This window comes from Sarcophilus harrisii, chromosome 1, assembly GCF_902635505.1.
Source record: "Sarcophilus harrisii chromosome 1, mSarHar1.11, whole genome shotgun sequence".
Taxonomy (NCBI): domain Eukaryota; kingdom Metazoa; phylum Chordata; class Mammalia; order Dasyuromorphia; family Dasyuridae; genus Sarcophilus; species Sarcophilus harrisii.
Window position 1 is genome coordinate 664,989,645 of NC_045426.1, and position 13,943 is coordinate 665,003,587.

Genomic DNA, 13,943 nt, shown 5'->3' on the forward strand with positions numbered 1-13,943 from the left:
AACAGTCCCATACATGTTAAATATGTTAAAGTATATGTTAAATCCAACATGTGTTTACATATTTTTACGATTATCTTGTTGCACAAGAAAAATCTGATCTAGAAAGACCTTTGAAGGAAAACAAAAATGCAAGCAAACAATAACAGAGTGAAAATGCTATGTTGTGATCCATACTCAGTTCCCACAGTCCTCTCTCTGGGTATAGATGGCTCTCTTCATCACTGAACAATTGGAACTGGTTTGAATCATCTCATTGTTGAAGAGAGCCATGTCCATCAGAATTGATCATCATATAATCTTCTTGTTTCCGTGTATAATGATCTCCTGGTCCTGCTCATTTTGGCCTGGATCATCTCACATTGGAAAGAGTCACATCCATCAGAATTGATCATCATATAATCTTCTTGTTTCCGTGTATAATGATCTCCTGGTCCTGCTCATTTCCCTCAGCATCAGTTCATGTAAGTCTCTTCTGAAATCTTCCTGCTGGCCATTTCTTACAGAACAATAATATACCATTACATTCATATACCATAATTTATTCAGCCATTCTCCAATTGATAGGCATCCACTCAGTTTCCAATTTCTGGCCACTACAAAGAGGGCTGCCACAAACATTCGTGCACATACAGGTCCCTTTGCCTCCTTTAAGATCTCTTTGGGGTGTAAGCCCAGTAGAAACACTGCTGGATCTAAGGGTATGCACTTTTTGATAACTTTTTGAGCATAGTTCCAAATTGCTGGTAAGCTAAGTGTCAAGGACTCTACTGCCCAAACTGCTCAGAATGGTTGGATCCATTCACAATTCCACCAACAATGTATCAGTGTCCCAGTTTTCCCCGTATCCCCTCCAACATTCGTCATTATCTTTTCCTGTCATCTTAGCCAATCTGACAGGTGTATAGTGGTATCTCAGAGTTGTCTTAATTTGCATTTCTCTGATCAATAGTGATTTGGGGCACCTTTCCATATGACTAGAAATGAAACTCAAAATCTTATAAAAATGAATGTTGAAAACTGCCATTATACTAATAGCATGAGCTCAAAGAAGAACTGTTCTGGTCACATTTTGCTTAAAATTAGGTATATAATAAATATGTTATATATTATATAATATATAATACATATAAAATATATAAAAATAGGTATATTCATTCTTCTAAGAGAGAATGGTTACCTGGAAAGGATCCTGATTGGTCAAGATTTGGAAGGAAGAAGTAAATCCCATAAAAAGACTTGACCTGGCTTCTATAGCCATTCCCATTCTGTGGAATTGGATATACCCATTCTTGCAAGAATGTAAAATCATTCATGCATTCAAAAAAAAAAGAAAAGAAAACTGTCATTATAAATAAATTATTTTAATAATAAATAAAAAATAAATTGTAAATAAAATTCTTTTTACCAAAAAAAAGAAAAGAAAAAGTTAAGTCAAGGGATCTTGCAAGAATGTAAAATCATTCATGCATTCAAAAAAAAAAGAAAAGAAAACTGTCATTATAAATAAATTATTTTAATAATAAATAAAAAATAAATTGTAAATAAAATTCTTTTTACCAAAAAAAAGAAAAGAAAAAATTAAGTCAAGGGAAAAAAATCAACATTCTCATTTTACAGAGAAAGAAACTAAGGCTCAGAAGGGATCAAGTGGTGACTTGCTTACAGTTACATGTATGTGAGGCAAATCATTAGAAAGTGCTCTGACATCAGATTGGTCTCTCTAAACACTGTCTTTATGTGGGACAGAGAGAACAGATAGAGACTATCATTGTCTGTGGACACCAGTATCCCAAGTACTTCCCCCATTAACTGAGTACTTGTTGTCTGAAATCCCACCATTAGAGCAGCTTTCCTCCTTTGACTGGCCTTTGCTAAAATGCAAATCATTCTCTATGGGCACTATTAAACTATTGTGAATCAGAGCGGTTCTTGAAAGAAAAGTCTATAAGTGACCAAAAAAAAAAAAAAGTTAAGATCCTGAGCTCAAAGGGGTCTCTGAATGAGGGAGGAGGGTAAGACCACCAAAAGATGGGGAGTTGGTCTCCAGTTTGGAGCTCACTCTGGCTATACCCCAGGCCTCCCAATTTTCAGTCTAGACTTAGCATATCATGAATGAATACTTGGAATTATGTGTGCAATTATGTGCAATTATAAAAAGTCATGTTGGAAAGTACCTGATATTCCTCCTTCCTCTTGTTGGTTTTTTTTGCTATAGACATCTGCCTATATTTCACATATGCAGAAAGCATGTTTCTCTTCCAGGAAAAGACTCCAAAATACCTTGATGGTGTTCTTGCAACTTGTAAGAACCAAGCATTTCACCAAGATGGCACAGAGAGCCAGACACAGGAACATAGAGAGCAAATGGCAGTATTTCCAGCATCAAAGTGAAAGAGATCAGGCTGTGATTTCCCTCAGTGAAGCATATCCCAGGCCAAGATGTCCGTGCTTCAGGTTTGAGGTCAGGGAACTAATATGGTAATAATAACACCTTATATTTGAATCTTAGCATTTTCTAGAGTGCTCTGATAGACCATCTCTTCTGTTCCTCACAGCTTCAGGGATCTGTGATTTCCTTAACTGTTTATATAGAACATTAGACCCTGGAAAGCATTTTACAAATTATCTCATTTTACCTCCACACCAATCTTGGGAGGTGGGTGCTATTTTTATCCCTGTTTTTCAGATGAGGAAACTGAAGCAAGGCAATTTTTTAGTGATGTTCCCAGACATACAGCTCCTAGGAGGGGTCTGACCCCAGGCCCCATGTGTAATCTGCTTCAACTAGCTGCCACCTTGATGTGTGGGTTCTTCCTTGGCTGATGCACATCCCAGTGGTAACTGGAAAGAGCTGGGTTCAAATTCCGTCTCTTCCACTGACAAACCTCAGGTCACTGTCTCTCTGGGTCTCAGCCACCTCTGTTTCCACAATTGCCTGGTAGATAATCTTTGGGAATTGCTGAGGGTGACAAATCATGCCCCAGCTTAGATACCCTGAGGAATCAGGGAGTCATCCCAGCCATAGCAGGAGGAAGCATTAAGAAGTGGAAGAACCTCGTAATGTTGTAGAATTATGGGGGGCACTAGTGGAGAGCGTCTCATCCAACTGCCTCATTTTCCCTGATGAGGAAACTGAGGGTGGAGAAGCTCCCCTGATCCAGCATACTTCCCCCTAAACCCCATCCTTCCCTTTACCATCACTACTAGAGGACCTTCTTCCCTTCTTCCTTGGCCTCAGGTTGCATTAGCCTCCTCCCTGATCTCCTTGACTCTGGAGTTCTTCCTCTAAGTCTCCCACATAATTGCAAAGCTGGTCTTCCCAAAGCACTGACCGTGTCCCCCTCTCCTCAGTAACCGCCAGTGGCTCCTCTCGCCTTTGGGTAAAGTACAGATTCTTCCTTTGCAAAACCCCTGATCAGTCTGTCCCTAATTGTTACATCACTCTCCCTGTACATGCAGCCCTACCTGACTGTTTTCTATGGGTGACATTACGGCTCCCATCACCGCACCTTTGCACGGACTGTCCCCAAACCTGAAATGCCCCCTTTCCCCACCCCCAAATTACTTGGTATGTTTTGTACTGGTTTCCTTCCATGGAACGTAAGCTCTCTGAGAACAGGCCCCGTTTTTGTCTGTCTCTCTGCAAGCTAGCTCCCTCTGCCTGGCACTTACTCTAAATCCTTGCTAAAATGAGAGGGGACTTGCATAAGATCACACGGCTGCTAGCAAGTTCTGAAGCTAGAACTCAAACTTCAGTCCTCTGGGCCCTAAATCCAGTATAATTTCATCAGCCTTGGAAAACAAAGGGGATGTAAATGGTTAGAAGTCCCATCCAATCATTGAATTACTTTTGTCATCATGGCTCCATTAAGAAAATCGCCTCCTCTCCCCACCGCCCCATGCAAAGAAAAAAAGTGCCCGGGCATTTCTGAGTCTTTGCCAGGATTGTGTTTTGACTAGATGAGGGTGTGTGAGTCAGACATCTGTTTCAGACATACCTTACGTGCAGGACCAAAGGAACTCAGGCCGGGCCCTTATGATGCAATGAAGGTGCCCTCAATTACCCACCTCCACCCTAGCCCTGCCCCCCACCTTCCTTTTCTGCCTGAGCAAAATTAATCCTTAGCAAGATTAAACTGGTTTTGGCATAGAGTCTGCTTATGTATATTCTAAATTAACATGAAGTGCTCAAGGGAAATATTTTAATGATGGGAATCAAGGACTCAATTACATTTCCATGGAAAATTAGCCGTACTGGTACAGTTAAGGGGAAAACACAGAATCGTCCCTTGCCTTCTCATGGGTCATAGCTGCTGTGAATGAAACAAAGGGGGTGGGAGGGTTGGTGGTCTGAGAAGAGGATAGAGGCTCCATTTCACTTTGAAGAAGAAAATAGAAATGATTCCAGGCCTTAACAAAGCATGCGAGAGCTGAGAGAGCCAGAATTCTGGAAAAAGGAATCAGGGCAACATAGAATGGTGGAAGGTCAAAGCCAGAAGAGCTCTTCGGGCAAAGAGTATGGATGACAGTTGGAAGGGATTTTAAGATGTGTAGGTGGAAGGGGTCTTAGAACATGTCAGGCCATGGAGGGGAAGAGGTGGAAGGAGCCTTGGGCCCAGACCAGGGAAGACATGGAAGGAGCCTTGGGTCACAGACCATGGAAGGGTAAAAGAGCCTTGGGTCACAGACCATGGAAGATGTGGAAAGGACCTTGGGCCCAGACCATGGAAGAGATAGAAGGAGCCTTGGGTCACAGACCATGGAAGGGTGGAAGGGACCTGGGAGACAGACCTTGGAAAAGGTAGAAGGGAAGGAAAAAGTGGTCCATGGGAGGGGACACAATGATGGGACTAGAACCCTGTCTCCTTTCTGCTACATTACCTTGCTAAGTATTAAATAGTCAATATAGGAAAGTAGGGGGATGGGGCAATCCTATACAGCTTCATTGATTGAGGCTCCCCCAATCCCAAGTTTGTGGGGATCCTTGTAGCGCTGGCCTGCAGCTTCTCTCTGAATTTCCTGGAGAGGAATGTCTTTATGGATGTGGCATTAAGATGTTGGAGGAATGTTCAAACTCCTTTAGAGCCCACACTGTTTTCAAGAGCCCCTCAATATTTCCCATGTTCCCATCCATTGTTATTACGTAATCTGTTCCGTACATGTGACTCACGGCGTGGATCTCGTCTCCCCCATGGCTCATCTCCCAGGCTTCTGTGCCTGCTCTATGTCTTCCGCAGGGAGGCCCAGGCCTGGAGACCCTGCTCCTGTGGCTCAGCCTTTGCCCTTCCTTAGTGCTGCCTTCCTTGGGGACCAACTGCCCTTGCAGGATCTCTCCCCATAGGACTTGTGCACACAACTAAAGGTTTGGGAGACACCGCCGCTCCTGGGCACGGGGTGGGACGGGTGCCTCCACTGCCTTTGGGATCTTTTAATTTCCCAGGGATTGTGACAAGCTTTTGATGATCAGCCAAGGAACAGACAGTTTGAGAAAGATGAGATTTTGCCCCAAATTGCCAACTATTAACAAATCAGGAAGTTTTATTAAGCACCTCCTATGTGGCGGGCATATGAAAAAAGGGGAAGGACAGTCCCTGGTCTCCGGGAGCTCACAGTCTGAGAGGAGACACTGTGCCCACAACCACATGCAGATGAGAGGCAGGAGGGCCAAGGGAAGGAGGTCAGGATTTCCAGGCAGGGGCAGCCGGTGAGGACGCGCAGCCCCTCCGGGTAGATAACAGTTACCTGCAACTTGATTGAATGAGCCTCAAAGGAGACATCAGTGAGCGAAGATGGTGGAAGGAGATCCTGGAAGTGGTGATAGGAGGGGAAAGGATCCCAGCTCCCCCAACCTGAGCAGTAAGCTGGGAGGATGAGTGAAAGTGCTCCCTGTGCTGGACCAGCTGCCCCTGGTGGCTGTGGTCAGGAGCGGGCCAGGACAGCGAGACTGCGAGGAAGGGGAAGCCTGAAACGGAGCGAGCATTCCCAGGAACAGAGTGCAAAGGTGGGAGGGCTTTGGGGAGGACGGTGGGAACAAAGGAGCGGTCAGCGGGGTTAGAGAACAGCCTCTGGGAATCTGGGAAAGTTTGACTAGCCAGGAGTTTGTTAATCACTGAGGAATGAACACAGATAGGTTATCAGGATCCCTCTGGGTTTGGCCTCTGCTGGGAAACTGGAAAGGAAGGGGGGTCTCCACGAGGGAGCACGCTCGGGGAGGTGACTGGGAGAAGGGGGAGTTGTAGGAAGATGCAGAGACACAAGGAGAAGCTGGAGTGGGATGGATGTCCCCGGAAAGCCAGGGGCCAATTGCCTCCAATATTTAATGACGTGTGAAAATCAAAACAACTCTCGAGTTTTTGTGCCAGCAAATTGGCAGTGACAAAAATTGGGAAGAGTCGGTGCTGGGGGGGCAAAGACAGGCTCATTAACATGGTGGAAATGTGAATTGTTGCAGCCATTCTGTAAGTCTCAGAATTATGCTAAGAAAGTGACCAAAGTACCTATGTCCTCAGTGAAGTCAAAGGTAGGTGCCACATATGCCAAATATTTATAGTGGCACCTTTTACTGTAGCAGAAAACTGAAAACGAGTTTGATGTCCGTTGATTTTGGAATACCTGAATGATTTGTACATGGATGGAAGGGAATGTTATTATGCTGTAACATATGATGAGACTGTAAAATACAGGGAGGCGTGAGGAGAAATATAAATTGATTATTAAAGCAATATAAGTAGAAAGAACAAGAAATCAAAGCCAAATACTTGTAGTCTGGTTCTGAAGAAGAGATAAAGAATATACCTCTCTTTGCAGAAGTGTTCTATGGGTGTGGAATACGTGTATAACAGCAATTGGCCAAAGTGTTGGTTAGTTTGGTTTTTCTATTCTGTTTTTGTTTTTCTTTGTTACAAAAGATGACAGTTGGGGGGGGAAGGGGGAGAAGGAAGGTAGATCAATATTAGAAATGAGCATGATATAAAAACAAAAGTTATCATAAAACATTTTTTAAAACAGAAAAAGAACTGGAAACCATCAACATTAGCAAGTGCACAATTAAGTTTGCAGATGTTTTCAGTCCTGTCTAACTCATGACCCCTTGTGGGATTTTCTTGGCAAAGATAAGTTAAAATAAAAAGGGGGAGGTTGTTTCAAAGAGAAGTCCAGGGTTGAAAGTGCAGCACGGTTTCCCAAACACAGTCTAGCCAGCTGGCTTCCTCCTATTGAATCCTGGATCCAGCTCCCTGTTCTTCGGCAAGGTCTGTCCAAGTTAGGTGTACCGATGGACTAACTCACTGGACTAACCTTCCAACTGTTTATCACCATCAGAACAATAGGTATTATTCATCCACTTAGTTTCATTTCTGTTGGTGATTGTGCTGACCTCTTGAGTGATTCTGAAATCTCGTTTAGGAGACTGCTTTATTGTTCATTAAATCGAGGAGAATGAGAACTGCTCACTGCAACACATCTAGGTTTGATGTCATTATTATTTGGAAGTATTAACTGCATTTCTCAAAAGAATGTTTTATAATTTATCTTCCAACTAACTTGGACTGACCTTTTCAATCAGTTTACTAAATTAGCTCAATTTAGGAAAATTTGGCTGAAATAGGATTATATTGAGGAAATAAAAAATTTAGGGAATTTAATTCCTTTATAGTGTAGTCCCTTAGAACGAAATACTGTGCTCAGGTGAAAGGGTATATGTACAGTTAGAGGTAATTTAAAAGTGTACTGGCCAGAGTGCTTGTTTATCTTGGCTGAGGTAAGGAGGTCAGGGCTTTGGACTGAGAAGGGCTTGCATTTCAGTGACTGTTTCCATTTAATAGGATTTAGAACTAGAAAATGCTCAGGCTAAAAAACAAACAACTAGGGTTTTGTCTCAGTCCTACCTGAATTTAAAGGGAATTGGCTCATAAGTGTGTGAAAGGGGTCCAGGAAGGACAGGACTATTCCAGGTTCCAGCATCCACCAGTATTTCATGGCATATAATAAGTGCTTAATAACTGCTCTGTCTGCTTTTATGTTTCTGTCCTGTCTGAACATTTATCGGTGCTCCTTCTACACAGATCTAGGAAAGTTCAGTTAGAAATTTCCTCTTCCCTTCTTCTTCAATGGAGTACCTCTCAACAGATCCAAGACTATTGGCCCCCAATCTTTGTCTTCTTCCAACAAGCAGTAGATTTATGGGCAAGTCTTTAGCCATCAGTCTCTTGACCATTAGGGTCTCATTTTGGGGCACTGTTCCATGAAGAAGAACTTCTTCTACCCTCCCACCCGCCCCCTCCCAGCCCTTTTGGTTCAAGGACACTCACTTCCTTGCACTTTCACAAATCAGACACTCCTGTTGTGGTCTCAGGGCAGTTTCTCTGGCTGTCCCCCATGCCTGGAATTTTCTCCCTTCTCACCTCTGACTCTTGCTAAAATCTCATCTTTTACTGGAACTCTTTTTTAACCCCTTTCTTTATATTCCAGTTTATCCCAGTTTATATTCCCAGACCTTGTTTGTACACATTTATTTGCTTGTTTTCCCTATTAGCTTGTGATTTCCTTTAGAGGAGGAACTGGGTTTTGCTTCCTTTCTGTTTCCCAAAGAGCCTGGAACTTAACAAATACTAATCAACTGTCAGGGATGTCCTTCCGAGCCACTTGCCCCAACCATTTGTGAGCTAATTAGCATTTGTTATTGGATTCTCTGATTCCAAATCTTGTGTTCTTTTCACTGTGCCATGCTGATTTTATTCTGGGGTGTGTGTGTGATTTTTTGTTTGTTTGTTTTCTATCTATAAGAAAGAGTGAGAGTGGTGGAGTAAAAGGGTCATAGGACTTTTCACCCTAATGAAGAATCCCACAGATGAGAAGAAAGTGAGAGGAAAATAAAAGCATTGACTTTCAAAAATCAAGGAATAGGAAAAATGCCTCATCACTAATAAGAAGAAAAATAAAAATTAAGCCAACTCTAAAGCTTTACTTCATACCAATCAACCTGGCAAAGATGACAAAAGACAAAAATGGCAGATATTGGAGAGGCTGAAGACTGGCACATTGACTTCTTGTATTTGTGAACTGGCTTAACCATTCTGGAAATCAAATTAAAATTATATTGGAAAAGTTGCTAGATTGTACCTATCCAGCAATACCACTACAATGTATTTACATATAAATGTATATGTATGTATTGTATATAAGTGTATATATAATACATATCTTCATTTTATATATATATATATGTATTTAGGGAAAGAGCCCATGTTACAAAACAGGTCCCTTAAAACATAAAATATCAGAGCTGGAGGCTGTTGGAATATTGAATAGGGTATCAGAGCAAGAAGGAACTTTAGTAATCATCTGATCCACTTCCTCTTTTTTATATAGATAGGAAACAAAACAGAAACTGGAGGGGGAGGGGTGGAACTTGCTTAGTCACACAAGTTGCAGAGCAGGATTTGAATTCAAGTTCCTGTACCACTGCCCCATTTTCTTTGTCCTGCTTTATTATTCCTCCACAAATGTTCTCCTTATCCCCGTTTTTCTCTTTCTTCACAATGAACTCATGAACCCCACCTTTCTTTCCTTTTTTCTTATTTAGCCTTAATTTAAAAGGAATCATTTTCACATACAGAGTAAGGAGTGGACTATTTGTTTTTTCTTAAGAAAAAGATAGACTATCTTATGCTTGCCAAGGACCAGAAATCATTCCCAATCCCTCAGTAAGAAAGTGCAGGCCTATTTCCAGCATGTCATCTGGAACAGTTTTCCTTCCTTCCCCTCCCTCCTGCCCCTCTTCTCTCTGGCTAGCCAGATAAAGTTCTGCTCTCTGCTCCTCACCTGCTCAGTGCCCCACCTGGGCCAAGACCTTGGAACAACGCATCAGCCTGAGGGGAAATGGAAATAGATTTCTCCTCTGCACTGCAGGGAAGGGGGCCTGGGAAACAGGGGGAGCAAATTTCTAGGCAGAGCTGGAAAAGTGACCCTGGAAAACAGAATATTAGTGCTGGAAGAAGCCTTAGAATATAAAATGTTAGAGTTGGAAGGGAACTAAGAGATGTTTTAGAGAGCATTGTTCATTGGTTGAATCTTAATCTGGGTTTCCTGAACTTGTTTTTATTAATATATGTATGTGTGTGTATACAATACACCCATCAGCCTGGCAAAGATGACAAAAGACAACAATGACAGATATTGGAGAGACTAAATTCATGCCCTGTTGGTGCATCTGTGAATTGGCTCAGTCATTCTGGAAAGCAAACCAAAATTATATTGGAAAACTTAAAAGATTGTATCTATCCAGCAATACTATTAAAAGTATACACATATATTCTCTCTCTCTCTCTCTCTCTCTCTCTCTCTCTCTCTCTATATATATATATATATATATATATATAAAATCGTATATATGTGTGTGTATACATAAGTGAATGAATAGATTCACTATATTGGAGGGGTTTTGGTAATTTGTGTATTTGTTCATTTTATCCATTTAAAAGCATGATTCTGTTGGTCACCAAAGGGGTTTGTGACACACAGAAATAGTTCAGCCGGGCTCTAGTCCAAGGTTCCTGAGTTTACAGTCTGGGAAATTGAAACTTAGAGAGAAATTAGCTGCCCTATGGCTCTTTATTCCCTCAGGCTCAAGGAGCTTAAATCAAGGCAAGCACCCAGACCTCGTTAAAAAAAAAAAAATTAGAGGCTAAGTCTCTTTAGCTTTATGGCTCTTAGGCGGCTCCACATGAAGGTGGGTCTTAGAGGCCAGTCGTCAGACTCCAAGAGAACCGGGGGCCACTGATTGAAGCAAAGGATGGATCAGTACTCATAGAGAAGATACTTGTTCAGGTCCCATTTGGACCAGGTGGCCTCTAAGATCCCTTCTGCACCAGGGCTTCTAGATCGCTCAGTCAGCCAGTCACAATTAATTTCCTATTAAGTGTCAGACGCAATGCTTTATGATCCTGAGATTTCTGATTCTAAGAACCAGTCATGAAGTTAGTCTAAGTTAGACCTGACCTGGGGGGAGAAGGGGTGCAGCATGAGCTGTTCTTGGAATGATGGAGAGGTGAATCAATAGAACTTGGCAACTCAGTGGGTGGGGGGTTGCTCCAAGGTGGTGAGACTCAGCTTCTTGGAGACTCAGCAGCCGTCTTGCTTGGGAGAAACTTGATTTTTGACTTCTATTTCTACCTCTCTCTGAGATAGTGTGTTCCTTTAAGGACTCCTGTGTGAAACATGTCCACCCCAGGGTTTAGAGCAGGACTTCCTAACCTGGGGTCCCAGACCTCCAAGAGAACCACGGATGGATTTCAGGAGTCCGTGATTTTCATTGTCCTCTAACTAAAATTTAACATTTCCTTTAATATAAACTTAAAACAAATTATTCTGAGAAAGACTTGCCCAGATCAGTTTTTGAGCTTTAAAGGAGTTTTGAGGTCACTGAGGCTGAGCCATTTTATAGACGAGGCAATCAGCCTTGCTCAAGGGCATACAGGTACTAGTGGGCAGAGGTGGGACCCATGTCTCCAAAGCTGATGAACTTTCCATGGTTCCAAGATGGCTAGTGGGGGGAGGGGCAGATTCAGAGAAAGGTAGACATCCATTTCTGGGCCTTGCTGAGTTTGAGGCACTAACAGGACATTTATATGGGGTTGTCCAGGAGGCAATTAGAGCTGCAGAATTAGGCAGAGAGATCAGGGATGGATATAGGTTGAGGTCTGAATCCTTTGCTTAGGGATAATAATTGATCCCGTGGGAGTAAATGAGATCACTAAGGGAAAAATTGTAGACAGAGAGAGAGACAAGAAAAGTGCCTAGACAAGATTGGAGGGGAACATTCACTCCCACTTGTAAATTTAATAGAACAGGAGGTGGGAGGAAGCATTAAAGGAGACAGGAAAAGAGTGGTCAGAAAGGAGTAGCTGGAGAGAATAGGGTTGCAGTCATCCAAATGGGGGAATATCTAAGGTAAACTTTGTTGTTCCAGGCTTTCTCTTATGCAGCCTATTGACTAGAAGATGTGCTCATTTTTAACATTAGCTTTAATCCAAACATAATTTTAGGAAAGTAAATATGTTGCCAGGAGACCATCATCTGATGCATTCAGGGCTCAGATAGAAATGAATGATGTTTGGAATAGTTTCTGCTTTATATGTATAGGATCATGGGATTTTGAGCCAGAAGGAATTGCAGAGAACATCCAGTACAAATTCCCAGTTTTCTGGAAATAAATTAAGCCTAAAGAAGGGAAGTGAGTTGTCACACAAAGGTAAATTGCAAAGGCTAGAATGATAACCAGGCCTCTGACTCCAGTCTAATGCTTTTGCTACTACACAATAGCTAGAATCTGGTCACCTATTCTCAGCATATGGAAAGCAGAGTCTGAATAAGACAAAGGGCAGCCACTTCACTAAGCTGCCATTCTGTGTTCTGGTTTGTATGGAATTTAAAATGACTAAATTTGAAAATGACAAATCTAACAATTGGGTGGGCCCTAGAGGCCATCTTTTCCAACGCAATAAACAGCACACAAATCCCTCCCTACAATATCTCCAACAAGTGTTCATCCAGCTTCCATTTGAAACCTCATACATGGAAAGCTCACCACTTTCTAAAGCATCACATATTATTTTCAGAAATCTCTTATTGTGAGGAGGTTTTTTGTTATATTTAGTTGAAATATTGAGATTTCAGATCTCTGGAACTTCTACATATTGACCACAAAATGCTTTGAAAATGTTTCCAGCAATTGAATCATCATTAGATTAGTTATAGTTTTCCAAGGGGATTTTTCAAGAATAACAACCATTTGAATGTATAAGTTCTGCTTTATTTTACAAGTCTTTTTTCTTTTTAATCTTTTTATTTCATATTTCATAGGATCACAGAGTTGGAAAGAATCTTAGAGACCAGAGTCTAGTTTAATCCTCTAATCTATATACTGGTCTCCTCTAAAGCATCTTTGAAAAATGGTTGCATTAGTCTCTCAATTAGCAGTTAGATGACAAAGCAGCTACAGTACTATTTGCAATCTCAATCACTGGCTATGTGATTCTTGGCAAGTCATTTAATCCTTTTTGTCTCAGTTTCCTCACCTGTAAAATGAACTGGAAAAGGAAATGACAAACCACTCCATTATATTTGCCAAGAAACCCCCTCCCACAAAAGTGGTTCACAAAGAGTAGGATATGACAGAAAATGACCAGAAAAACAACAAATCTTATCAGTGATAAGAAACCCAATATTTTAGGAAGCAATCAACTCTAGTATAAGATAGTTCAATTGTTAGGAAGTATTTCCATAGATGGAATTTGTTTCCCTATAAAGTTTCACCCATTAATCCTAACTTTGCCCCCTGAGCCCAAGGATGTTTGTTCCCCAATACTTCGTTTAGATTAGAAATGAATACCCATCATTTCTACCATGCTTTGCTGTTTGCAAGGTACTTTACATATGTAATTATCTCATTAGATCCTCACAGCAGCTCTGCGAGTTAAGTGCCATTATTATCCTAATTTGATGAGGAAGCTAGTGACTTGCCTATGGTCACACAGCAGTATCTGAGGCAGAATTTGAAACAAAGGTTTTGCTGACTTTTAAGTCCAGAGTTCTCCATTCTACAAAGTATCTCCAGCCCTTCAAGTAATTTGAAGACAACAATTTTTCCTTCCCCTTCCACCACCTCTTCTTGGGGTCTTTTGTTCCTTGAGCAAGAGTAGGAGAAACACGGGATTTGCAGACAGCCACATCAGCTAAGTTTTTTGAGCCTGCCATTTCTTATGTGTGAAATGATCAAAGGAGCATATCTCACGGGGTCATGGTACATGCGATGCCACATGTAGAGCTGTGGAACCTCGAAGCTCCCCTCAAACCTCAGTTCTTTTTATCATAGCCTGGGTGTAGGGCCGACTCCCAGCCCCCCCAGAGCCAGGCTGGCTTGTTTGAGTCACCTGTAGCCTCAA

General features: G+C 41.8%; 1 protein-coding gene across 3 annotated transcripts in view; it reads left to right on the forward strand.

Annotated features, from left to right (window-relative positions):
* The window catches only part of JSRP1 (junctional sarcoplasmic reticulum protein 1), an 85,013-nt gene that overhangs the window by 29,810 nt on the left and 41,260 nt on the right, over window positions 1–13,943 (forward strand). The window contains exon 1 of one of the 3 annotated variants that reach the window (XM_031948099.1): window positions 5,639–6,001. The exons of the other annotated variants lie outside the window; for them this stretch is intronic. The gene's annotated coding sequence lies outside the window, so the exon portion shown is untranslated. Of the gene's footprint in view, window positions 1–5,638; window positions 6,002–13,943 lie in introns of those variants that run through there. 3 annotated transcript variants of the gene reach the window in all.